General features: G+C 44.2%; 1 long non-coding RNA gene and 1 pseudogene across 1 annotated transcript; both read left to right on the top strand.

Moving 5' to 3' along the window:
- The first annotated feature begins 426 nt into the window (after positions 1-426).
- Positions 427-1452, top strand: LOC100974526 (magnesium transporter NIPA3-like; annotated as a pseudogene).
- An 813-nt stretch (positions 1453-2265) lies between these two features.
- LOC130541080 (uncharacterized) lies at positions 2266-22767 on the top strand. The gene is made up of 4 exons (XR_008955120.2): positions 2266-14480; positions 17835-17979; positions 18745-18890; positions 19427-22767. It is a non-coding gene; the product is annotated as an uncharacterized LOC130541080 (long non-coding RNA).
- Positions 22768-25937: the final 3170 nt, after the last annotated feature.

The following is a 25937-nucleotide window of genomic DNA, read 5'->3' as shown; positions in this document are numbered from 1 at the left end:
GGCCTGTGCCTGTGATCCCAGCTGCTCAGGAGGCTGCTGTGGGAGGATCACTTGAGCCTGGGAGGCAGAGGTTGCAGTGAGCCATGATCGTGCCACTGCCCTCCAGTGTGGGTGACAGAGCAAGACTGTCTCAATAATAATAATAATAATAATAATAATAATAATAAAGGGGTGGGAGAAAACTTTGGGAGGTGATGGATGTGTTTATGGCCTTGATGGTGGTGATGATTTCACAGGTACATACGTATCCCCAAACTTATCGAAATGTATACATTAAATATATACAGTTTTTTGTATGTTCATTTTACCTCAATAGAGTGGTTTTCTTTAAAAAAAGAATTAACAACAATCTGGCAGGTCCATGGGGAGGAGAGGCCCAGGTGGCTGAGGAAAGAGCGTCTGCATCCTGGAGCCCCGTCTGGGGACATGGGGGCACATGTGACGCTGTGGCACAGAGAGCCTTGCCGAGAAGGATATGGCTCCAGCTTCATATTGAAAAAGAAAGGTCTTTTGCAACTGGCCAACAAAAGCGTCACTGGAGCTGGACAAGGTGGACATTCTGACCTGAAGGGTGGCTCTGGGGGACAGGAGTGCTGGCTATGGGAGCAGGAGAGGCTGCACATTTTGCTGCTTATGCTTTTGCACCTGCCATCTTGGTCACCCTCATCCCCCCGGCCCTCTGAGTGTTCTCATAAGTGCAATATTATCTTCCTATTTTTTAAACGAGCACTTGAACATTTATGGGAAAACAGGCTGCATATTGGGGTCAACTGTGATGGTTATCCATGCCCCAGAAGAAGAGGAAGTCACTTCTTTGCATGAAATGGAAATGAAATTGAGAGACCCAGGATTTATTTCCTTTGCTATGATCATAATTGTGATCTTGGTGCTGATTTTGATTGTGGCTCCCAAGAAAGGACAGACCAATATATTGGTCTATATTTCAATCTGTTCTTTGGCTGCAGCATTTTCAGTTTCTCCTGCCAAAGGCCTGGGTATTGCCATTAAGGAATTACTAGAATGGAAGCCAGTTTAGAAGCATCCCCTGGTCATTGTTTTGCTGGCTATACTTGTGTTTTTGGTGACTACACAGATTAACTATCTCAAGGCACCAGACACCGTGAATACATCTCCTGTGACTCCCATTTATTTTGCGTTCTTCACATCCATGGTAGTGACTTGCTCTGCCATCTTACTCCAAGAGTGGTATGGCATGAAAGCTGGAGATATCATCGAGACCCTGAATGGATTCTTCACTATTATCCTTGGCATCTTTCTTCTACATGCTTTTAAAAATACTGACATTACCTGGAGTAAGCTGACATCCACTGCTAAGAAAGAAGTCATCTCTCTGAATGGCAATGAGAGCAGTCCTGTTTTACTAGAGAACTTGGAGTGTTCAGCCCTGGATACAATGATAACGTTACCTTGTTTAGCAGAACTGATGATTGAAGTCTCTAGAAACACTGAATTTTAACCAGTATGAGACAGTCAAAGAGGAAAATGAATGCTTGCTTCTTGGAACTAGGAAAGTTAGCATTTTTGAAGTTCTAACTAATTTAGATGTGAGGCCAAGTACGAATGCCATCTTTTTGGCCATTAAATTTGAAAATCAGATTGATTCTCCTCCAGAAGACGTCTGCTGCTTTTCATTTCTGCAAATTTTGAAGTATTCCCTAGGGATCAAAGAAGTCAAAGAGCTATGTGTGTCTCAGAATAGTCTCTTTCTTCTGGCCACAATATATTTGTCTCTGCCAGGTGGCTCTTCATTTTTTCCTTGGTGGCTGTATGACTTACATTCATCAATAGAAAGTTAGCAGTGTTCTGATAAGCAGAGTATCAGTCATTTTCTCTGATGAGTCATAATTTCAAATTATTGAAACTGAGAAGTGAGATCACCGGTGCTTTGTCCTCCCTTCTGCAACTTCTTTCTTCTTAAACTGGTTAGCTAATTAATTATCTTAAGGGAAAAACAAGCCTGCTTTGGAAATTTATTCCTTAATGGGCTAGAATACACAAGACATACCCACCCGTGAAGAGCTTATGAATTGTAATTTACTGACATATCATAAGAATTTACTACCCATTAAAGAGGAAGAATGGAGGAAGAGAAAAATACTTTAGACCTCAAATAAAGGAAACTGTTTTTTTCTTTTCACAAAAACAAACACACATGCTATTGTTTTCACAGGTCCCTTTAATTAACTCAGACCTGGATGACATAAAATGAAGTTTCTGAAGAAGTTCAGGTAAATTCAGCTTTGGAGTCACTTATGTTCATTTTGTTCCTTTCTTTTACTATTATCCCAAAGGTTATTTTTCTTGTTGACATAGAGATTTTTTTGTAAAATAATCACTGGGTTATTTCAGGATTATACTGTACATTTCAATTGTTCTCAAGTGTTTTATCCCTAAAGGGTGAGTTTTCCATAGACTGTGTGGAAACAGCTAGAAAATTCTTTGTGAAAAATCTGAATGAATTATCTTAACGGCTGTCTTGAAATTTGGTACTTCCTCCCTTATTAAGGAAATTATGATTAGTTACTAATCTTTAAAAATAGGTATATCCTAATAGAGAGTCAACTTCCTGCAAAACAAAATATTAATGCCTCAGGGGCTACTGCAGGACAAAACCTTTTGCACATTAAAATGTCCATAACATTTTCCTATTTCAAATGCATGGCAGCAATTCCATTTTTGGTGGTCTTTAACATAATGGACAGATTTACTATCACTTACTGATTTTATGGAAAAGAAATTGGCTATCTTATTTCTATACTAAACTTATTTTTCTTATCTTATTTCTTATCTCTTATGTCTTTTTCTTATCTTATTTCTATACTAAGCTTATTTTTCTCAAAACAAAAATTCTAACTGAAAAGTTGTCATTAAAAAAAATTTCAGGTTGACTGGATTTTTTCTGCTGTAACTTTAAATGTTATTAGGTTTTGTTTCTTGTTTCTAAGGTAGCTCAAGTCTTCCCAAGGTAATAATAGTAAATCTTATTCTTCAGAATTCTTTTAAGCTGACTTCAGCTTTTCCCCAGTTTTATTAAACTATGACCAATGTTCACAATGACAACCTGAGATGGCTGCAAGGCCCTAATGTGCCATTGTAGTCTTTTCAGCACAGTGTAGTGTTGAGTACAATTCCATGCATTCTAAATTTTTGAAAATTGATGATCCATGGAAGGTCCATGGAATTATACCTCAGATCAAATATGTGTTTACTCTGTTCATTGCTGTTTCACTTTAGTTGTATATCAGACATATAAGCTATGAACACAAGTTTGTAGGAAAAGTATCTTCTGGCTGCGTGGTGGCTCACACCTGTAATCCCAACATTTTGGGAGGCCGAGGTGGGAGGATTACTAGATCCCAGGAGTAGTTTCAGACCAGCCTGGGCATTGCAAGACCCCATCACTAAAAAAGAAAGTAAGAAATATCAACTGAGTGTGGTGATGTGCACCTGGAGTCCCAGCTATGTCAGGAGGCTGAGTTGTGAAAGTATCTTCTGAAAAGATAGCATTTGAAAACTGCAGAAATTATTTAATTTTTTTTCTTTTAGTATTAAGAGCTTTATTGATTTCTCTAGGACATCTTCTTGGTGAGGAAATTAATGGCAGTTTTCTTGACATCCAACCTGAAACTGTGGTGGTTCTCTGTGAATTTAAGTTTTAGATATTTATTTGTGTCACCTGTTACAAAGATTTTGCCCTTGGTATGTTATGCTCAGGTCAAAGGTTCCTGAAACACAAGGCTCAGTGTGTACCCTGGATGGGAAAATGAACTGGTGTTGACATATAGGCATGCCCAGGAGGAAGACTGGGAAAGACTCAATGAGTTGGGGTACGCAGAGAAACAATGAAATATTGAAAACTGTCTATATAAAAATCACTGTTGGGCATATGCATTAAAAAACAATATGTTATTGCAAATTTAACACTAAAATTATTTTCCCAAACAGAAGATATTGTCTAAGGAAGAATAAAATGCCGAACCCCTATATTCGGACTGTTAATCTTACCTGGTAGTTTATGTATGTATTTCAATACTTTGTCATCACGTAGATATCTTAAGATTTATTATGTGAATATCTGCATGTGTGTCATTAAGGATTACAAAGTAGTGCTCACACAAGAATTAACAACAATCCTTCTCAAACTCTTCCAAAAAGTAGAAGAGGAGGGAAAGCTTTCTAACTAATTCTCTGAGGCCAGCATTACCCTGATACCAAAGCCAGATACAGACATCACAAGAAAAGAAAAATATAGATCATATCCCTTGTGAGTACACATATTAGTCAGGTTGGGTTGCCATAACAAAATGCTATAGATTGGGTGGTTTAAACAACAGACATTTATTTCTCACAGTACTGGAGGCTGGAAGTCCCAGATGAAGGCCCAGTGAGGTTGTCTGGAGGGGGCCCTTTCCTGATTTGCAGATGGCCACCTTGTCACTGCGGTCCTCAGATGGCCTTAGCTCTGAGTGCATGTGACAAAAGAGAGAGGGAGAGATATTTCTCTCTTCCTCTTCTTATAAGGCCACCAATCCTGTTGAATTAGGCCTTATGAACTTAATAATCTTAATTACCTTCTAAAGACCCTATCTCTAAATCAGCCACATTAGGCATTAGGAATTTAATCTATAAATTTTGGGGGAACACAATTCAGTCCATAGCAGTATAAATACAAAAAACTAGCAAATCTAATTCAACACCTTTAGAGGAGTACACATCATAACCAAGTGGGACTTATTCCAGGAATGCAAGGGTGGTTCAGTATATGAAAATCAATCTGTTTTATATACTACGTTAATAGAATGAAGGAAAGAAACACGATCACCTCCATCAATGCAGAAAAAGCATTTAACAAAATTGAACACCTTTTTATGATAAAAGTAATTAACAAACTAGGAGTAGGAGGAAACTTCTTCAATATCATAAAGAACATTTGGTGGGAATTGAATAATGAGAACACATGGACACAGGAAAGGGAATATCACACACCGGAGCCTGTTGTGGGGCGGGGGGAGGGGGGAAGGATAGCATTAGGAGATATACCTAATGTTCAATGATGAGTTAAGGGGTGCAGCACACCAACATGGCACATGTATACATATGTAACTAACCTGCAGGTTGTGCACATGTACCCTAAAACTTAAAGTATAAAACAAAAAAAAGAACATTTGTGCAAATCCCACAACTAACATCCCACCATCAAAGGTGAAAGACTGACATCATTCCTTATAAACTCAGAAATAAGGAATGGATACCCACTTTTGCCATTTCCATTCAATATTGCACTAGAAGTTCTAGCCAAAGAAATTAGACAAGAAAAAAAGGCATCTAAATTGGAAAGCAAGAAGTAAAATTATCTCTATTGCACATGACATAATTTTACATATAAAAAATTTAAAGAATTCATAAAAAATCCATAAGCACTAATAAACGAGTTCAGCAAATTTGCAGGGTACAAGGTCAATACATTAAATCAGCTGCACTTCTATATACTAGCAATGAACAACCTGAGAAAGAAATTAAGAAAACAATCCTGTCCGGGTGTGGTGGCTCATGCCTGTAATCCCAGCACTTCTGGAGACTGAGGTGGGAGGATTGCTTGAGGCCAGGAGTACAAAACCAGCCTAGGCAACAGAGCAAGACCCAGTCTCTTTAAAAAAATTGCCAGTTGTGGTGGCGTTTGCTTGTAGTCCCAGCTACTCAGCAGGCTGAGGTAGGAGGATCACTTGAGCCCAGGAGTTTGAGACTACAGAGAGATAGGATCACCATTGTACTCCAGCCTGAGCAACAGAGCAAGATCCTGACTCTATTTAAAAAGTCAAAAAAGAAAACAATTCTATTTATAATAGCATAAAAAATAATAAAATACATAGGAATAAATTTAAACCAAGAGGTGCAAGATTTGTGCACTGAAAATTATAAAACATTACTGAAAGAAACTTATAAAGATCCAAATGGGAAGCCACTTTGTGTTTGTGGATTGAGAGACGTAGAGTTGTTAGAATGGCAGTGCTCCTGAAAGTGACCTACAGATGCATTGCAATGCCTTTCAAAATACCAATGGTCTTTTTTGCAGAAATGAAAAAGCTGATTCTAAAATTCATCTGGAATTATGAGACCCCAAACAGCCAAAACGATGTTGAAAAAAAAAATAAAGTTTGAAGACACACACTTTCCAATTTCAAAGCTTGACTACAAAGCTACAGTAATCAAAGAATCATGGTTGTGGCATAAGGATGGACCAGTGAAATGGAACTGAGAGTCCAGAAATAAACCAATACATCTATGATCAATTAATTTTCAACAAGGGTGCCAAGATTATTAATTGGACAAAAGTCTCTTCGACAAATAATTCTGGGGCAACTGTATATCCACATGTAAAAGAATGACTATGCTGCATACTGTATACAAAGATTAACTCAAAGTGGATCAAAGACCTAAACACAAGAGCTAAGACTGTAAAACTTTTAAGAGAAAAATGTAGGGATAAATCTTCATAACTTTGAATTTGGCAATATAATCTTAGCTATGACATAGATGACAAAAGAAAAGCTAGATAAACTGCAACCCATCAAAATTAAAAACTTTTGTGCATCAAAGAACACTTTCAAGAAGCGAAAAGAAAATCTGCAGGATGAGAGAAAATATTTGCAAATTATATGTGTAAGAAGGGCTTACTTTCCAGAACATATAAATAACTCTCAGAACTTAACCCAATTAAAAAATGGTGAAAGGCCTTGAATAGACTTTTCTCCAAAGAAAACATACAAAGGTCCAACAAGGATATGAAAAGATGCTCAACATCATTAGACATCATGGAAATGAAAATCAGAACTATGAGATACCACTTCACTTTCATTAGGTTGTCTATGATTTAAAAAAAGGAGAGGAAAGCAAGTGTTGGTGAGGATGTGAAGAAATTAGAACTCTCAGCTGGGTGCAGTGGCTCAAGCCTGTGATCCTGGCACTTTGGGAGGCCAAGGTGGGCAGATCACTTGAAGTCAGGTGTTTGAGACCACCCTGGCCAACATAGCGAAACTCTATTGAAAATACAAAAAAACTAACCAGGCGTGGTGGTACAGGCCCGTAATTCCAGTTACTCGGGAGGCTGAGGCAGGAGAATCACTTGAACCTGGGAAACAGAGGTTGCAGTGAGCCGAGATCATGCCACTGCACTCCAGCCTGGGTGACAGTGAGACTCTGTCTCAAAAAAAAAAAAAAAAAAAAAAAAAAATGAAATTAGAACTCTCATGCATTGCTGGTGGGAATGTAAAATGGAGCAGTTGTTCTGGAAAGCAGTTTGAGAATTCCTCAAAAAGTTAAAAATAGGCCTGGTACAGTGGCTCGTTATTGTAATCACAACACTTTGGGAGGCCAAGGCAGTTGGATTTCTTGAGGCCAGGAGTTCAAGACCAGCCTGGGATACACAGTGAGACCCCATCTCTAAAAAAAATACAAAAATCAGCAGTGCGTGATGGTGGATGCCCATAGTCCCAGCTACTTGGGAGGCTGAGATGGGAGGATTGCTTGAGCCCAGGAGATCAAGTTTGCAGTAAGCTGAGATAATGCCACTGCACTCTAGCCTGGGTGACAGAGTAAGACCCTAACTCAGAAAAAAAAAAAGTTAAAAATAAAAATACCATATAGCAGTTAAACTTCTGGATATATATGCCCTACATGATTGAAGACAGATATTCTAACAAATACTTATAAATACTTATTCACAAACGTTCATAGAAGCACTATTCACAACCTGAATGTCCATCCACTGATAAATGGATAAACACAAGGCGGTAGACCCACACAGTGGAATACTACTCAGCCACAACAAGAGTGATGTTCTGACATGCCGCAACCCGGATGAACCTTGAAGACATTCTGCTAAGTGAGGGAAGTCAGACACAAAGGCCACATATTGGATGTTTCCATTTACATGGACTGTTCAAATAGGCAAATCCACAGAGATAAAAAGTAGATTCGTGGTTGCCAGAGGCTGGAAGGAGGAAGGAAGGAACAGTGGCTAAATGCCTGCTAATGGTTTTCTTTTTGAAGGAAAGAAAATATTCTAAAACAATCTAAGTGATAATTGCGTAACTATGAATATGCTAAAACCATGGAATGAATTGTTAATAGGATGAATTTTATGGTATATAAATTATATCTCAGCAAAGCTGTTACAAAAATGACAAGTATCTTCTCTTCACAACAACAGTACAGTTATTAAAATTAGGAAATTAACACACCTTGATATAATACTCTTTATAATTTATGTATCTCCATCAGATTTTGCTGTTGTTCCCTTTAATGTCCTTTATAGCAAAAGAAAGTCTTTGATCATGTCTTGCAATCAGCCGTCACATCTCATGTCCTTTAATCTGAAACAATTCCTCAGTCTTTTTTTCCCACGACCTTGACTGTTTTTGAGAGTAAATTATTTTATTAAATGGCACTTAATTTGGGGTTCATCTGATAGATTCAGATGACGTGGTTCCATCAAGAATATCACCGCAGTGATGTACCTGTTCTGCGCATCCTGTGAGAAGGCATGGGTTTGAGTTTGTCCGATCACTGATGATGCTGGAGTTCATCCCTGGTTTAGACAGCGTCTGCCAGGCCTCTCCACTGCCATGTTACTATATTTCCTTTTGAAATTGCTAAGTATCTCATTGGAGATACTTTGAGACTATGTAAATATCTTCTTACTCAACCTTCCACCCATTAATTTTCGCATCCATTGTTGATTTTTGCCTAAAAAATGAGATTTTTACATCAATCTCTAATTCTGTTCTTTTTTTTCAGGTTGTATTTCCAATTCAAAAGATTCAAAGAGCTCTGTGTTCTCCAACAAAGTGTACAGTGCAGCCTTTGCTTGTTTTAAAGTGTCCCATGAGAACAGGCAAAGCAGCCAGGCTTAATATTCCCTGTTTGCAGAAAAGAAAAACACATCTTGCAGACTCATGGGCTTAAAGCCAGCTTGTGTTTTGTAATTTGCCCTTCACCTTCTTATACCTGGAGGGGCACACTGATGATTTGGTGATTTAAAAAATAAAAAAGGGCCGGGTGCAGTGGCTCACACCTGTAATCCCAGCACTTTGGGAGGCCGAGGCGGGTGGATCATGAGGTCAGGAGGTCGAGACCATCTTGGCTAACACGGTGAAATCCTGTCTCTACTAAAAATACAAAAAATGAGCCGGGTGCGGTGGCGGGCGCCTGTAGTCCCAGCTATTCGGGAGGCTGAGGCAGGAGAATGGTGTGAACCCAGTGGGTGGAGCCTACAGTGAGCCGAGATCGTGCCACTGCACCCCAGCCTGGGCGACAGAGTGAGACTCCATCTCAAAAATAAAAAAGAATAGTAAGGAGGCTCTCTGAACCTCATGGAAGATGACAGGGCCCTGGACCACTTTTACTTATTGAGGTTCCAGGTATATTAGGATATAAATATTATAGCAAAAATGAGTTATAACTATGGTGAAAAAAATGAACTGTGGTTTCCTGTGGGGCTGGACTGGGGGTGAGTTGGGGGTGGGACAGGATTGACTGGGAAGGGCCTCCGGGCTTCTGAGGGCATGAATCCTGTGCATCTTGACAGGGGTATGCATTTCCAAACTCACAGAAGGTGAGCTTTCGAGTGGATGTGACATTCTATATGTTTTACCCCCAAATCCCCATAAACGTGGCTGGTAATGGTATGCACGCTGAGGTGTTTGCAGGCAAAGCACCCCGATGCCAGCAACTTCATGTGAAATGCACCACAAATGTGATAGACTGTGTGAAAGGAAAAGGAATCTTGAGATCCCAAATTCACAATGCCAAAGAGAAGAGTGAAGCTGGAATCCGGATCATGCAAACCTGCCTCCCGTTTCGTTCCTAAATAAGACAGCAATGAAGATAAAACAAAGCGACATGCCTCCCTTACAATTTGCCCACTAGGAAATTCCTTGTGCTCCCCAAGATCTTTACCCTAAAACAGTTCTGTTGAATTTCCCCCTGGCAATGTAAATTGATGGCTTATCTTCACAGGTGTGGTACAAAGGACAGAACTCAAGTTCATTTTGCTGCTCACCGATACAAATGCATATCTGATTGCTTCCTCTGCCCTATGTCTATTTTATTTCATGTAAAAATGTAGAATCACTGAGCTACATGAATGCATAAGTGCCTGTTTCTCTGTCCCCCTCTCACATGTAAGGCTGATCAAAGGCTCAGAAGAATACAACCATTTGCCTCTTACCTACCCACACCTTTAAAAAATTTCCTCCTCTTTCTCCAATACCCACTCTTTTCCTTTTAAATATTGAGATCCCCAGACCCTCTTCAGGAAAGGTATGGACCACAATTTTTCCTATGGATCTGTGGTCTTTCCTGGGCATGTCCTTAACCTTGGCAAATAAACTTCCTAAAAAGATTGAGGCTTGCCTCAGTCATGTTCTTTGATTTACAATTGATAGCATTAATTGTAGAATGTTTGTGGTAGATCTATGGGGATTCATTGTAAATACTATCAATTGTATATATTTGAAATTTTAAATAAAAGAAAGCTGGGGAGAAAATGAGTTACCAAAAGTTATGGTAAATTTTAGTAGTTTGCATTTATTTTATTTATTTTTTTGAGATGGAGTTTTTGCTCTTTTTGTGCAGGCTGGAATGTAAAGGCATGATCTCTGCTTACTGAAGCCTCTGCCTCCTGGGTTCAAGCGATTCTCCTGACTCAGGCATGCACCACCAGGCCCAGATAATTTTTTATATTTTTAGTAGGGATGGGTTTTCACCATGTTGGCTAGGCCCATCTCGAACTCCTGACTTCAGGTGATCCACCCGCCTCAGCCTCCCAAAGTAATGGGATTACAGGCGTGAGCCACCATGTCTAGTCTAGTTGTTTGCATTTAATGAGTAATGAATGCCTTTAATATACCAAAATACAGTGCAAAGAAGTTGTACCATTCCCAAGATAATTGTTGAGTTTATTAAAAATATTAATAGTGTCAAAGGTGTGGTTTATTCATGGGACACAAGTTTTTTTTTTTTTTTTTTTGAGACAGTCTCACTCTGTCACCCAAGCTAGAGTGCAGTGGCGCGATCTCGGCTCATTGCAACCTCCACCTCCTGGTTTCAAGCAATTCTCCTGCCTCAGCCTCCTGAGTAGCTGGGATTACAGATGCCTGCCACCACGCCTGGCTAATTTTTGTATTTTTAGTAGAGGCAGGGATTTCACCATGTTGGCCAGGCTGGTCTTGAACTCCTGACCTCAGGTGATGCACCCACCTTGGCCTCCCAAAGTGCTGGGATTACAGGTGTGAGCCACCGCACCCAGCTAAGACACAAGTTTAAAGTTGTATAAAGGACTTTAACATTTTAAAATTCTGACAGTGTAACTCAGAATTGCACTGTTTTATACCAGCAGAGACTTTTATACAAACTTTGGAGATCTCTCCGAAGTCTGAATTTTTTGAGGCCTCAGATAACATGGCCCTTGTGTCCCATGAGCTCTGATGTTGGCAGTTGATTGTAAGTGGGCTCCCACCATGTTGCACAGAGCAGAAGCAATGCCAGGATGCAGTTTGTACATATGGGACCCCTGACTTGTTGCCTGGCTCACTCAAAGGCCCGTCGGCACTCTCCTGTGCCTGCAAATGACAAAGCTTTAGCATTCACCAAGCAGGAGGTGACAGGTCCTTCCCATCTCTTTCTATTCATGGCTTCAAATTAATAATTAGTTGCCTGAAAAATGAGCCAATCTGTCTCATGGAGGGTAAGAACCATGAGCCAAGGCAATTAGCGTCTTGGTTCTGGCTGCCTTGGGAATTTAATTTAGTCACACAGCCCATTTAAGGTTTCCAAACCTTGTTGTCTCCTGAAGAGGGAAATCATGATTGTTATATGAGGGGACCCCCCCCAGGGACCCATATGTTGAGGATGTGCTGCGTCCTGGGCTGGCCTGGGGCACAGGGCCAGGCAGCTTTTGTCGCATCCACATGCCTGCTCTATTCTTCTCCAGGACTCAGCAGCTGGCTCCAGGCAGCACAGCCCTTAACCACCCGCGGAGGGAGTGGCCACTGCCCCCAAATAGTTGCACACTTGAGCAGGCCTTTTGTCTGCTTAGAAGACATTCCAACTGCCCATAAGCAATTGGCCTTCGCACAAAGGAGGGTGTCCATGGAGGAGGGCAGTCTGTCTGTGCAGCATATTGTTGAGTGATTGTGAATCTGCAAGCCTGCAGTTTGTAAGTCATCCCCAGCATGGAAGGTGGGCATGGAATGGATGCAAGGCTGGGGAGGACAGAGGCCGAGGAGAGGGCTCAAGGAGAGGATTAAACCAGACAATTTAATTAGGGAGATGTGAAGAGTCACAGAATCAAGATATTGGGGCTCCAGGGGGAACTTAAGGAATGATCTAGGTCTTTTCTCTCTCAGGAACCACTCAAGCCTGATGATACTGAATCCTCTTTTATTTATTTGTACTTACTATTTTCTTTAGAGACGGGGTCTCACTCTGTTGCCGAGCTGCAGTGCAGTAGTGCAATCATAGCGCACTGCAGCCTTGACCTCCTAGGCTTAAGCAATCCTCTCGCCTTAGCCTCCTGAGTAGCTGGGGCTACAGGTGTGCTCTCCCTTACTCAGCTAATTTATTTTTGTTTTTTGTAGATACGGGTCTCACTATGTTGCCCAGGCAGGTCTTGAATTCCTGGCCTCAAGTAATCCTCCCACCTCGGCTTCCCAAAGTGCTGGGATTACAGGTGTGAGGCACAGCACCCAGCAGAATTCTCTTTCAGAGAAAATTCCAAGGCCTTGATTTAACAACTGTTGCTGGGAGAAAGTTCCTTGAATCATTCTGATTAAGAAATCTGCTTCTCCTTTCACAAGTGGCCATCAAGAACAGCTGGTTTTCTAAGAGGCTTCCGAGATTTGAAAAACGGTGGCTAATGATGACAACAGCAACAGCACTGAGCACAGAAAACTCCACAGGCCTGGGCTCGGCTTATCGCACAGCCTCCATCTCTGGATGCCCTGTGAGGGTTCTGTCATTATCCACATTTTAGAGATGAGGAAACTGAGGCTTAAAAGGGCTAAGTGACCAACCCATTGACACAGCGATTCGAGCTTAGGCTGGCCCATCCCAGACCTGGACTGCCCACCTCTCTCCCCTTTCGCAGCCGACCTGGCTGCCAGCTCTCGTCCTTCCTCTGCGGGGTTTGGCTTTTCCCTCCTCTCTTCCCCAGGCGGTCCCGTCCCGGGCACTGCCTCGAGTCTCACGGTGTGCAGGGCCAGGCAGACGAGCTGCTGACTGCAGCTTCGCTGTAATCTACCGACTCTAACGGCAGCTCAGCTCGCACGGGGCTAGCACAGCGAACACGTGCGCACGGGGATGGGCGGAGAACCGAGTGACGACAGCAAAGAGCCAGGGGGAGCCAGGAAAAGCTCGAAAATCAGCGTAACGCTGTTGGAGATGAGAGGGCACAGCACAATTTTGAGAGCCAAACAAAGGCGGGGCACAGAGCTGTTGCCTCGAGATGTGTGGCCTCAGAAGGTCTTGTCGAGGCGAGTGATGAAAGGGAGGAGGTTCCCGAGGATACTGGAGCCGGAAGACGCGGCGAGGGTCCGGGTTAGCAAACCGGGCAGAGTCAGAGGCCCAGGACGCCGGGCCCTGGGGGCGCTGTCGCAGGGCGACGGCGGAGGCCGGGGTGGTGGGCGCCCCGGGGTGGGGGGAGGCGGGAGTGCTCTCCCAGGTGGGCTTGGAGGGGCCCCGGCCCAGACACCCAGGGCCAGCCGGCGCACCCGCATGATGTTCTGAAAGCGTCCCCGCAGCCTGGTCGGTGGCTGGGGGAAGCTGGGCGTGGTTAGCCTGGCAGCCTGGCTTTGCGGACTCACCTCCGGGCCTCGTCCTCCAGTGCCTTCCCTCCCCAACTGAGGGGCTTGGCTGCACCCACACGCGGATTTCCAGGAACAGCGATCCCGGAGTGGACTCTCCCGCATCCAGGGGGACGTCAGCACTCTCGGCTTCCCCATGGGGACACACTCACTGAGGTCACGCGACCCAAAACCAAATGACTCACCACCACGACAGCCGCATCGTTTCCTCCGATGATTTAAAGGAAGGGTTTTTAGTGGTTTGTCCGGGAGGTTTTAGAGAGAGAATGAAGGGGGTGAGGCCTGAGGGAGGGAGGCGCATGGAAGCCGCCGCATCTGACTGTCCCAGGGTATGCCCAGGCCCAGAGATGATGTCCAGGCCCCTGAAGGGAGTGAAGCGGAGGCCCTGCTGGAGGCAAAGGTCAGCGCGGCCTGATTAGCCTCCCACGGTGACTTGGGAGGTGACTCGGGAATCCGGGCCCTCTTCTACCTGTGGCGCCGTCCAGCCCTGGTCCCCCAGGCTGTGGCTGCAGCCAGTGCGTGTAAATGGAAGAACCTCGTGATGATTTTTCCTTGGGGGAGATAAACCCATGGATGGGGTCTGGAGCCACAGGGACGGTGAGTAGCATGCATGAGCAGAGAGGTGAAGAGTAGCTGCAGAGCAGAGAGGTGAAGACAGTCTCCCTCCTCCGTTGTCCCTGGATCTGGAGAAGCATGGAATGTGCCCGGAGTCTCTGGTGCCCATGAGGCGTTGTTGGGGCAGGAGGTAGAAAGGTGGCATCAGTGGATGGGTGGCGTCCCATGTCCTGTAGCCGTCACAGGGGCCAGTATCCAAATGGAACCCACAAGTAACCCAACATTCCCAACAACTGAGGGTATTAGCATTGTGTTTAAACGTTTTGGGCCTGAATCAGACAGTGCAGGGTTCCAACGCCCACTTGGTCAGTTTTAAATGGATTATCTGCAAAGCAGTCCCGATGGGTAGGACTGGGTGCAAGTGGTGAATGTGGTCCTGGGAGGCAGCTGCGGGGAGGGGATGTGAGAGGGAGGGAAGCCAGACCGGGAGTGTGCATTGACACAGGTTTCCACTGTGGGCAACAGGGGCTCACACCTGCTGGGGACCCCCAGGACCTTGTGCGGATCACGCCTCAGCATTGTCTCGGCTGGCAGGTGGGGAAGCTGGGGTCTTGATCCACTAGCACTAAGCGGCTGAGTCTGCCCCGGTGGTGTTAGCCCCTTGGCCCTCCCACCTGCCCTCATGTGGGCTTGGTTGGGTTCCTGGGCAGAGAATGCCTCAGAGACTCGCAATTGCTCTGTTGGGAGGATGGGGCAGCTGCCCTGGACCCTGCCTCCCCCACTGCCCATCCTCTCAGTTTCTCCTTGCATGGTGGCAGGATTCTGAGAGCTTTGCCCAGGGGTAATGTGGCCTGGCGTGGCCTCTGCCTTCCTGCGTGGGGCTCCCTGGTCGTGGAGTGTGCATTGCCGGTGGTGAGCCAGCGCGTAGGGGCCTGGACCAGCGATGCATGGGGGCCAATGAGGGAATGCTCCCCTTCCTCCCCGGGACCATTCTCAGACACACTCCCAAAGGCACACAGAGGGGCTGACTCAATATCCCACCCCAGCTTTGTCAGCTCTGCCTCCCCAGCCTTACTCCTGCCCCCTGGGGTCCCTCCGGGGTTGACAGCCTGCATCTGGCTGGGGTCAGGCTCTGCTCTCTGGGGACGGGCTGCCGTGATGACAGTGCTGAGCTGTTTGCATTGGTGCCAGACTAAGGGAGACCTTCCGGAACAGTGTGGGTGTGGCTTTGTGGGCATGCAAGGCAGGGCCATGGTCTTAGCTGCATCAGCACTGTGCTGCAGGGTGAGAAAGGATGGGAGAGGCATCCAACCCTTCAAGTGCATCAACAACATCCCCACATCCAGTTGTAGTCAGAGAGCAAAACTGTCGAGGACAGTAGCTGGACAGGCACAGGGAAAGTCCAGGAAGGTGTCACCCACTGATTTCTTCTCTCCATGCTGGGGTTCATGGCCACAGTAGGGACCAGTGTCAGAGCTCCTGGGTATCCCCAGCAGTTCCTTGCTAAGGGGATCATGGGGGCAACTCCAGGGAGGGCTCTGACCTCAACACAGGGGCAGAACACTTGGGATCCACCTACAGTACCTTGTGATGTTCTAAGTACCATCAAAAAGGTAAAAAAGAAACAGATTCAGCCAAATAACTAGTTGTTTTTCTCTGTGCTATTATTGCAAAGTGTTAACTATTTTTTAAACTTCATATTTTGAAATAATTTTAGATTTATAGATGAGTTGCAGGCATAGTACAAAGTTCCCAAATACCCTTTACCCAGTTTCCTCAAATGTTAGCAACTTATATAGCTATGTGACATTGATCCAAACTAAGAATTCACTGTTGTGCAATGCCATTTACTAAATGACAGACTTCAGTTGGGTTTCACCAGTTTTTCCACGAATGTAATTTTTCTATTTCAGAATTGAATCCAGGATGCCCTGCATATTTAGTCATCATGTCTCTCTCCTTAGTCTTTCATTTGTCACTCAGTCTTTCCTTGTTTTTCATGACTTTGAACTTTACAACTGTACATTTACTAAAAAACTGAGTTGGCTGAAAACTAGGTTGGTGGTTTATTTCTGGGACTGTGCAGACACAGCGATGATTTGGTCATTCTGGTACAGGACAGCCATGGACATCTACGGTTTTCCTGGGCATGGTGCAGTGCTCAAGATTTCCAAAGCCAAACTGCGTGTCACAGTTGTATGTACATGTGCCTCGATGCACTTCTTGTTGGACTGGTGCTCCTGTGAAAACAGACAGCAGTGGGGTGCTAGGACTGCAGCTGAACTTGGTGATGGTTGTTCTGAATGCTTGTGCTTTGGTAAAAAGGGCACATTTGAGTCCCCACAAACCTACTCACTCCAGCATGACACAATGTGGCTCTCCCTCCTCCCTCCTCTCTCTTCCCTGCACTTGCGTGGCTTGGCCCATCTCCTCCTAGAGGATTCCCTCTTGGCTTACGCTCCCCTGCAGATGTCCAACTAGTGGCTCCATGCCAGTCTGGGCTGTGTGTGATGTTCCCTTCTGGTCCTTATCACTCTGTCATACACGGGTGTCCAGGCCTGCCTGTGCCCCCTGCACAGATGTAGCCCTGTGGCACTGACCGAGAGCAGCTCTTTGGGTTGCAGAATCGATTCCTCTATCTCCTTTTGGAGTAAGTGTTGCTCTCCACGTGGATGATAATCAGATTTTCTCTCCCTTTGATTTTATGTTCATTCGTGTTTGTTCCACCCAGATTCACAAAGGAATTATTTATTTGTCTTTAGAGTTCAGTAATGTTCCTAGCCTATGTCTTGGTGCTGGTCCTTTTGGGTTGATATTCTCAGGTACTCACTGTGCTCTTTCAGAATGTAGTTTCAACTTTTTTTGTTGTTGTTGTTTTGTTTTCTAAATTCTAAATTATGGGAAAGTTTTTTTTTTTTTTTTTTGCCATTGCAGAGTTCAGTATTTGTTCTGCTATTTTACTTCAGGTTTTTTCTCTAGATACTTTATTACCTATATGCTGAATCTTTTTTGCCTATTTGTCATTTTTTCTTTTTTCTTTTTATTTTTTCCTTTATGTCTTTATGACTAAAACAAATTTCTCCTATTTCTCTCAATGCATTGACTGCCTGTTATTTGCCCTTGTGTTCCTTCCAGTTTAGCCCTCATTTCTGAGATGATTTTCATTTGTCCTGAATTCTTTCCCAAGTCATCTTTTTTCCAGGTTTCCCTTGCTTCTCTCTTCTCCCTCCACACAGACGCTGGTATCACGCAGGGCCGTGGCCATGGTGGTCACCTCCACTTGCTTTTACGTAGGGCCTAGATGGTGGGGACTGTATCATCTAGTTTTGTTGTTTTTGGCCATTTGCCCATGTGTTTTTGGTTTTACTATCTAATTTCCATGTTATTTTTGTGTAGGATTCAAGGAGATTCAAAACCCGTGTCACTGCTGCCATCTTCCTAGAATCCCCTTAAATCCTCATGGATTTGCTGACATTGGGAGCATCCTGAAAGAGTCCCCATGCTAGGGTGGCTGCAGTAACAGGTACAATGAGAAATGATGGTGAGTCCCATAAATGCCCTCAATTCGACTTCCTCTGAGTACAACCTGATAGCAAAGATGTGCAGGAGGGAAGTTAGAATGGTCTCAAATAACTGTGTTTATAGTTTACTGTTGCAAATTTCACAAAAACATATGACCACATGAACACATTCCAAGGGCCCCTCCCAAGACCTTGGAAAGGGCAGCTGTCCACCATTTTGATAAAGATTAAGTAGATCAGGGTGTATCCATAAGATGTAATGGTATGCAGCCATGGAAAATAATCTTTCTGAATTTAAAAATAATCTTTTCATAATAATGAATGTGCATTGTAGAAAATTAGAAAATATAGGTAATAAAGCATAAAGAAAATAAGAAAATAACAATATTTCTGCCACCCAGAGGTTATCACTAAATGTCCTTCCACATTTTGACATACTTTGACAATGTTGCATGCAAAGTGAAAAAAAAATCAGTTCAAGTTGCACCTACAATGTGATATTGGGTTGTGAAATTATGTATGTTTTGAAAAGTATTAAAATACAATAGACCAAAAAAGTTGACAGGGCTTATTTGTGGATCATAGGCTTAGCGGTGATTGTTATTTTCTTATTTCCTATATTTTCCACCACAGGAATGTAGACTTTTATAATCATTAAAAATGAATTATTTAAAAAAGTAATTATGGTGATTTCAGAAGTGAGGTTTGGTTGTAAGTGTGTTTGAAATCGGATGAACAGCTTATTTTGTGTCTGCTGATTATGTGTCTGCATTATGTTGTTTCAGGTTCTCCCCACTCCAGAAAAAATCAAATCAGATTGTGAATTTATTCCCTGACATTAACACATGGCATTACAGGAGCATGTACATCACATGGTCAATTTATTGGCATGAGGATTATGTCATCGGGGAATAAATGGGAAATTCTCAAGGTACTTTGCTCCAGTAATCAGGACTTTATTTATCTCTAAGCTAAAAGAGGGGATTGACTTCTTTAATGATGATCAGAAAATGCTTTTAGGAAGATTCCTTTCCTATTAAACAATTTCTTAAAGTTGCAGTAAATGTTGTGTGGCTTGTCTATGCCCAAGGCTTGGCAGCACACTTTCCTTTGTCTTCAAAACCATGGGAAAGAATGTCACAGGAGTCTTGGAGGAAAAATAATTACAAAGAGGAAAAGGTTGATCAAGGGCCAGTTAATGTTACTGATGACATATCTGTAAGGTTCTCCAGGCCCAATTCTTTTTGGGGGACTTTGGCTCCACAAGCAAATGCCACTTGGTGATATGGCTCCCAGCACTGGCCACCTCAGTGTTCCCTACACTACTGGAGAAATTTAGGCCTAAATTAAAATCAGAGTCATGCAACTTGATTATATTTTGGCAGTTTGATTTAAGTGCAAGTTCTTTGAAATGTAAGAGTGTGATTGGTTTTTAGTGATGTAAACTAAAAGGTCTGTTACTTCCAGGTGGCCCAGGCCTGTAGGCTTCCAGTGAGAAAACTGGAGACCACACTCACCCGTCCCACTGCCCTTTCTTTGGGGCTGCCTGTGATACTGGGTTATTCCCCTTGCCGCGTTCCACTGTGCTTACCCTGTTGGAATATGATGGTGGACTTGCCAGAGGAGATGACCATGATTTTCAGGAACAGCAGCCCCTCCTTCCTGGTTGAGGCAGCCAGCAGGCACTCCTATCCATGAGCCACAGCTCAGCTAAGGCAATCCAGTCCAGCTGCATGCCCTCTCTCTGCTTCTGGGGAGGTAGGAAGGACCAGGGGCATTCATGCTTGTTTCTAGGGGGCCCTAACTGGATCTCTGGATCAAGACCTACTCAGGGGAGAAAGACTCTACTCTGGGTTCCATGTTAGGACTGACGGGTGCATCTTAACTGAGATGCAGACAGTGGACAATTCGAACTCTGACCTGAGAGCGAGCCCCAGCCTTGGTGCTCATAAATGCTCCGCTTGGTCCTTCACATTTGTGTTCCACACAGGGGAAGCCAAGTTGTGAGCAGTGCACCTTCACAAGCAAAGCCTCGACTGAAATCTTCTCTAACAATTGGCTGGTCACTCCTGAGCGTAATCTACCCCTTCAGAACACTGGGGATGAATTTAGAGACATCGAAGCCTCCTGATGAGAAATACGTGTCCACTCACCGGGAGAACTGAAATACCAGGAGATTTCTACACAAATCTCACAGAGTCCTTCTGGCGTCCTAGGGGTTTGCTCACATATAAGGGACTTTCTGTTAGGAAGAGAGTCTCTTTACATTCTTTATTATATGATCCTGGTGGCTTTGTAGAGAGATGGTACAGCTGACAGATCATGTCCTGTGGGGCCAGGGAGTTGTGTGTGTGTGAATGCTCTGTGAACTTGGGCAAACTACTTAGCCTCTCTGAGCCTTAGCTGCATCAGCTTTGAAAAAGAGGATGATAAAATGGAGTCACCTTATTTGACTTTTATAAATACACTTACACAATTACACAAGTTGTGGGGATGGGAAGAGAGAGTTGGGGAAAGAGAAATGAGAGAGAGACAGAGAGAATGAATGATAAACAATTTAAACAACAGTGGGGTGTAGACCAACGCCCAGAGAGCCTTCCCTCCTGGCTATTGGCAGCCTCCGCGTGGAAGCCTGTCGTTGACTTCTTAATGATGAGAGATGTTCTGGGGGCACTCCAGGATTCTTGGACATGGGATCATCTTCACAGCTGTGTCTATTGAAAGCTGAAGTTTCAGTCTCCCCTGCCCCCTGCCCCCTGGAGTGGCTTTCCAGGGGAAATTCAAGGGCACCTGTGACTGCATGGCTGCTTTCCTTTCCTTTACTCAATGCCATCCTTTGGTGACAGCCGTGTCTCATGCCAGGATACATGAGGTGCTCTATAGTAGTGTGTTTTCCCTCCTGGGAGGTAATTTTATTTAAATGTGAAGTCAAAAGGATCACTAAATAGAACCATGAGGCAACCACTCTGGGCACCTGCCTGGTGATATCCACAAGAGCTGACCACAGGTGCCCCCTGTGCCCAGCAAGTCCTTGGCTGGGCAGTCACACAACAGGCATGGGGATGTGTGGCCACCAAGCCCTCCAGGGCAGTGCTATTTGTAATAGTCCCAAATGGGAGAGATGGCAAACGCCCGCCAATGGGGCAGCATGGATAAATGGATGCTGCACAGCAATGGCGATGAGTGAGCCCCAGCACCCGTGAGCTCACCAGTGTAATATTGGGTGGAAGAAGCCAGGAGGAAGGGCATTCACATTCTGTGATTCCAGCTACACTATGTTTAAATATGGGCAGAGCTAGGCTGTGGTGCTGGAAGCCAGGACAGTGGGATCCTTGCATGGGGGGGATGGTGCTGGTAGGTTCTGGTAATTTCCTCTTCTTGATCTGGGTGTAAACATTTTGTGAAAATTCAATGAGCTGTACATTTATGACTGGTACATTTATGACTTTGTATGAATATTATACTTTCATAAAACTACTTTAAAATATGATTGTGAACCTTTTTTCACCTATTTTCTGCCAATTAGCACCGAATTGCTCACTAACTAATGAGTGGTGCTGGTTTTGACTTGCTTGCTACACTGTCTTGAGACAGATAGGGTTTTCTGTGCTTTGTATGACCCCCTCTGGAACCAGGGTGGGACTGGGAACACTTGGAAAACATGTGCTGACAGATGCTGGGCATCCCCGTGTTGGTGGAGGCATGCTCATTCCTCAGCAAAATACCCATATGGGGTGTTGGCAGGAAAGAGGACAGAAAAGGACAAAGTATTTGTCTCTGCTAGCGTTCCTGGAGCTGCCTCACCTTGGCCAAGCCCCCGCCCAGTCCTCTCCTAACGTGGACAGACTAGGGGGCAGAAACTAGTCAGCCAAAGAATTTCCAAGCTAGGGGTTGATGAATGCTTGGATAATTTGCCCATGAACACGTTGGACTCTTCTTCACTTGCCATCACGGGGGGATAAGTACCCCAGTTTTTTTTTTGGAGAGAATTGAGGGACTATGCCATTGCAGTGTGGATTTCAAGAGATTCTAAACAGAAGGCAGAGTAACAGTGTGGTTTGGGAAGCTCTAAAGACAGTTGTCCTGGTGCGGTTTCTTCCATGAAAGAGTGGGGACGCCATGGACCTGCTCACCAAATTCCAGTCCCGACACAGTTCTGTGAGGCACTCTCCACATCACGGCAGACGGGCAGGAGGAGTTTACACAGCGATCTGGGGGCCGTTAGAGCACTGAGGGATCCATTGCTGTCTCTTGTTTCTGTTTCCCACACTGTGCTGGGTGCTGGGAACATGACGATGAACTTGAAGGAAATAATGTTTACGGTGGTTCATTTCCAAGACATAGTGCCTTGAATCAGTTTAGGTCAGCAAACTACAGAAGAAACAGGATATACTAGGCCCCTGCTTGGAGAGCCGATGCCTGTTTGTTGCCCCTCACCCCCTTAGTTGCCCTTACCAGAACCAAAGAAGTTTAATCTAAGATGAAAGTTTACTAGCCTGCAAAATAGCTCACTTTGTCTGTTCTTATCAGCCTGCCCAGCTACTTAGGTCATAAGTGAAATACTTGAAGCGCCCCTGAGCTAACTAGGATTGCAATGCATTGTGGCTGCAACAAGATGCAGCAAGACCACTGTAAAGAAAATGCCTAAAACCCCTACCCACCAACCCATAGGCGATGTCCAGGAAGACTGTGACCCCCATAGTACTCAGCATTTGAGGAACTGTGGGAGGGACCTGTGCACTAGCGGATAAATTGCTTGTTGAAACTGTGCTGGGTGTGCCTGTCCATCAGATACCCAATCTTGCAAGACTGTCATTAAAAGTCTCACTTTTGCAGTTCTCCGGGTCTCTGAGTCCATTCTTTGGGTTTGGATGAGTGAACTTGTTTCTCATAAACTGAAGTAGGTGTGGCTCCTGCCCCCAGGTGGCTGTGTCCAGGTTTTCCTTGGTGGTGCTCCCCTGGTCCTGGTCCTGGTTCTGCTGCCACCCTGTGGAATCCTCGTCAACCTTTCAGCCACTCAAATACCCTTGGTGTCCATGGCGTCTGAACAGCTAGTGTAAGTGCAGGCAGCCCCAGGGTCTCCATGCATCGGGCAGCTTGCCTTCCGTTGAGGATGTGGCTGTCTTCCCATTTCTCTCTGCCGATGCCAGCAGCTCCCCTGCATCACCCTGCTGTCCTACGACTGCGTTCTCAACACACAGCTGAGAGCGAGAGCAAAACAGCGTGTGTCCGTGATTCCTAATTTCTGTTGACATTTCTTGGTAACATCAATAAAGCAGCAGTGCCAATGTGAATGGATGTGAATGCCTTGGAAGAAAACCTCGGAGACAATACTGGAGCATGTTCAAATAAATCCTGTGTCCCCAGTGCTCTTCAGGGGACAGAGTCGGCTGTAATTCAAAAGTGACACAGAGGCATTGGGTTCTGGGAGGAAGCAAGTCTTAGGGCACATGTGTATCCTTTTCGTATATGCTCAAGAGAAATCTATGACAAAATGTTTTATCAATAAGTCTAAAAGGCCAGGTGTGGTGACTCATTGGCTCACACTTGTAATCCCAGCACTTTGGGAGGCTGAGGTGGGAGGATTGCTTGAGCCCAGGAGTTTGAGACCAGCTTGGACAAACTGGTAGTGAGACCTCTTCTCTACAAAAAAAAATTTAAAAATTAGCTGGGCATGGTGATGTGCACCTGTAGTGCCAGCTGCTCAGGAGGCTGAGGTAGGAGGATTGCTTGAGCCTAGGAGGTTGAGGCTGCAGTGAGCCGTGATTGCACCACTTGCATTCCAGCCTGAGCGACACAGCGAGATCCTGTCTCAAAAAAAAGTCTAAAAGAACTTTTTCGATAAATATAAAAACTCTCATATATAAGAAAGCATCGTGTCATAGAAATTGAAAGCTTTTTTCTTTCTTTCTCAGGGCTACATAAAATAGGAGCAGGGCTCCAGGAAAAGCAATTGTGATGTGTGGTCCACGCTGCATACTTAGAGCCAAGAGTAGGTTAAGTCTCAACTCTGCTACTTTTTAGGTATGTGATATCAGGTTCCTCTTTGTTTTGCATTTTTCATCTGAAAAACAAGGATAATAATGCCTCCCTTATAGGCAGTTGTAAGGATCAGATGAGATAATATATGCTAAGTCCTTATCACAGGGCCTGACACACAGCAGGTGGTGAATAAATATTAGCAACTTTTATTGAAACTGATGGAAATACAAAGATAAATTTAAAAATCCACTATCGTGTGAGATTTTTAATGCACAGCTCTTGAAATTGACAGAGATCAAGAAGATAAAAATAAACAAAACTCTTAAATAACAGAGAAAAACATCATATAATAGCTAATGGGTCTTTTTACCCACCAGAGAGTGTATATTATTTCAAGTATACACAGCACAGTCACAGAAATTGGTCATGTGTTAAGCCATAAAGAAATGATCAACAAACTCCAAAAAATAGAAATCATGATATAGGTCACACTTACTGATTACAACATAATAAAATTAAGAATTGACAACTGAAGATACATATATATTCAGAAATAATAGTCTAGAAGTAAGTATACAAAGATGCACATACAACATTTACTGCTAGTAATAGAAGAAATGCAAACCACCTAAATATTTTTCATTAGGGAAATGGTTACAATCATGGTGCAGCCACACTGTGGAATGCCATGCAGTGGTCAAAAAGAATGAGACCGACTTACGTATCTGCACACAATGATGTCCAAGACGTATCAATTAAGTGGAAAAAATTCTAAGAGCAATGATATGATATGATACAATTTATGTAAAAAAATACAAAATGGAATTACATTTTTCATGAAATGAAATTCATTTCCTACACACACACACACACACACACACACACTGCAATGTACAAGGAAAGCTGTGAAGGCAAGTCCTGGGATGTGACTCAGCATGATTACAGTGATGACCTCTGGGGAGGGGTGGCATTCAAGGTGGTTTGGTTAAGGAGAGCTTTGTTGGACATTCTTATTGTGAAGATATATGCATGCATTACTGATATTATTTAAAATCATTTAAAATAACAAGGAAGGTGAGAAAAGAAAAAGTTTCAGGTACCACTGTCCAGTGGAAGCACAAGGTTTGCTTTTTATTTTTTCTCCTTTCCTTGCTAATCATTCATCCTTATCTTCCCCACCCATGTTTATGGAATATTATGAGCTTGACACAGCCACTCACAGTTTCCATACAATGTCTTGTCTCCCTCTCCCTGTGATTGCCAAGTCTCCCAGGTGGCTGCCAATGGTTCTGGCCTCCTCGAGCCACACTCTCATGCAGTCCTTTCCACATTCAATCAGGGCTGGCCTCTGTGTCCAGCAGAATGTTGATGGGTCAGAAAAGGCGCTACAGCTCCCGCCTTGCTCTCTTGGGTGACTCATGCTGGGGGAAGCCAGCCACATGCCAAAAGGACGCCCAAGCAGCCCTGGGGAGGCCCACACAGAGAGATGCTAAGGCCTCCTGCCAGCAGCCAGCACCAGCTCGGCAGCCAGTGAGGGCTGCCTTGGCAGTGGATCCCCTGGCCACAGCAGAGCCTTCAAATGATGCGGCCCAGGCTGACATCTGACTGCAGCCCTGTTAGTCTGCTTTGTGCTGCTATAACAGAATTCCATAGACTGGGCAATTTATAATGAACAGAAATTTATTGGCTCATGAATCTGGAGGCTGGGAAGTCCAAGATTAGGGGCCCAGCATCTGGCAAGGGCCTTCTTGCTGCATCATCCCATGGTGGAAGGGCAAAAGGAGGGAGGGGGAGGGAGAGAGACAGAGAGAGGGAGGATCAAACTTGTTCTTTTATAATGAATCCACTACTGAGATAACAAACCCATTCTCATGATAACAGAATTAATCCATTCAAGAGGGCACAGCCCTCACAGTCTAATCACCACTCAGCAGCCCCCTCCCAGCACTGTTGCACTGGGGATTATGTTTCCAGCACATGCTTTCCAGGGGCCACA

Source organism: Pan paniscus, chromosome 21 (assembly GCF_029289425.2).
Source record: "Pan paniscus chromosome 21, NHGRI_mPanPan1-v2.0_pri, whole genome shotgun sequence".
Taxonomy (NCBI): domain Eukaryota; kingdom Metazoa; phylum Chordata; class Mammalia; order Primates; family Hominidae; genus Pan; species Pan paniscus.
The sequence above is the reverse complement of the archived record's forward strand: the minus strand, read 5'-3'. Positions and strand labels throughout refer to the sequence as shown.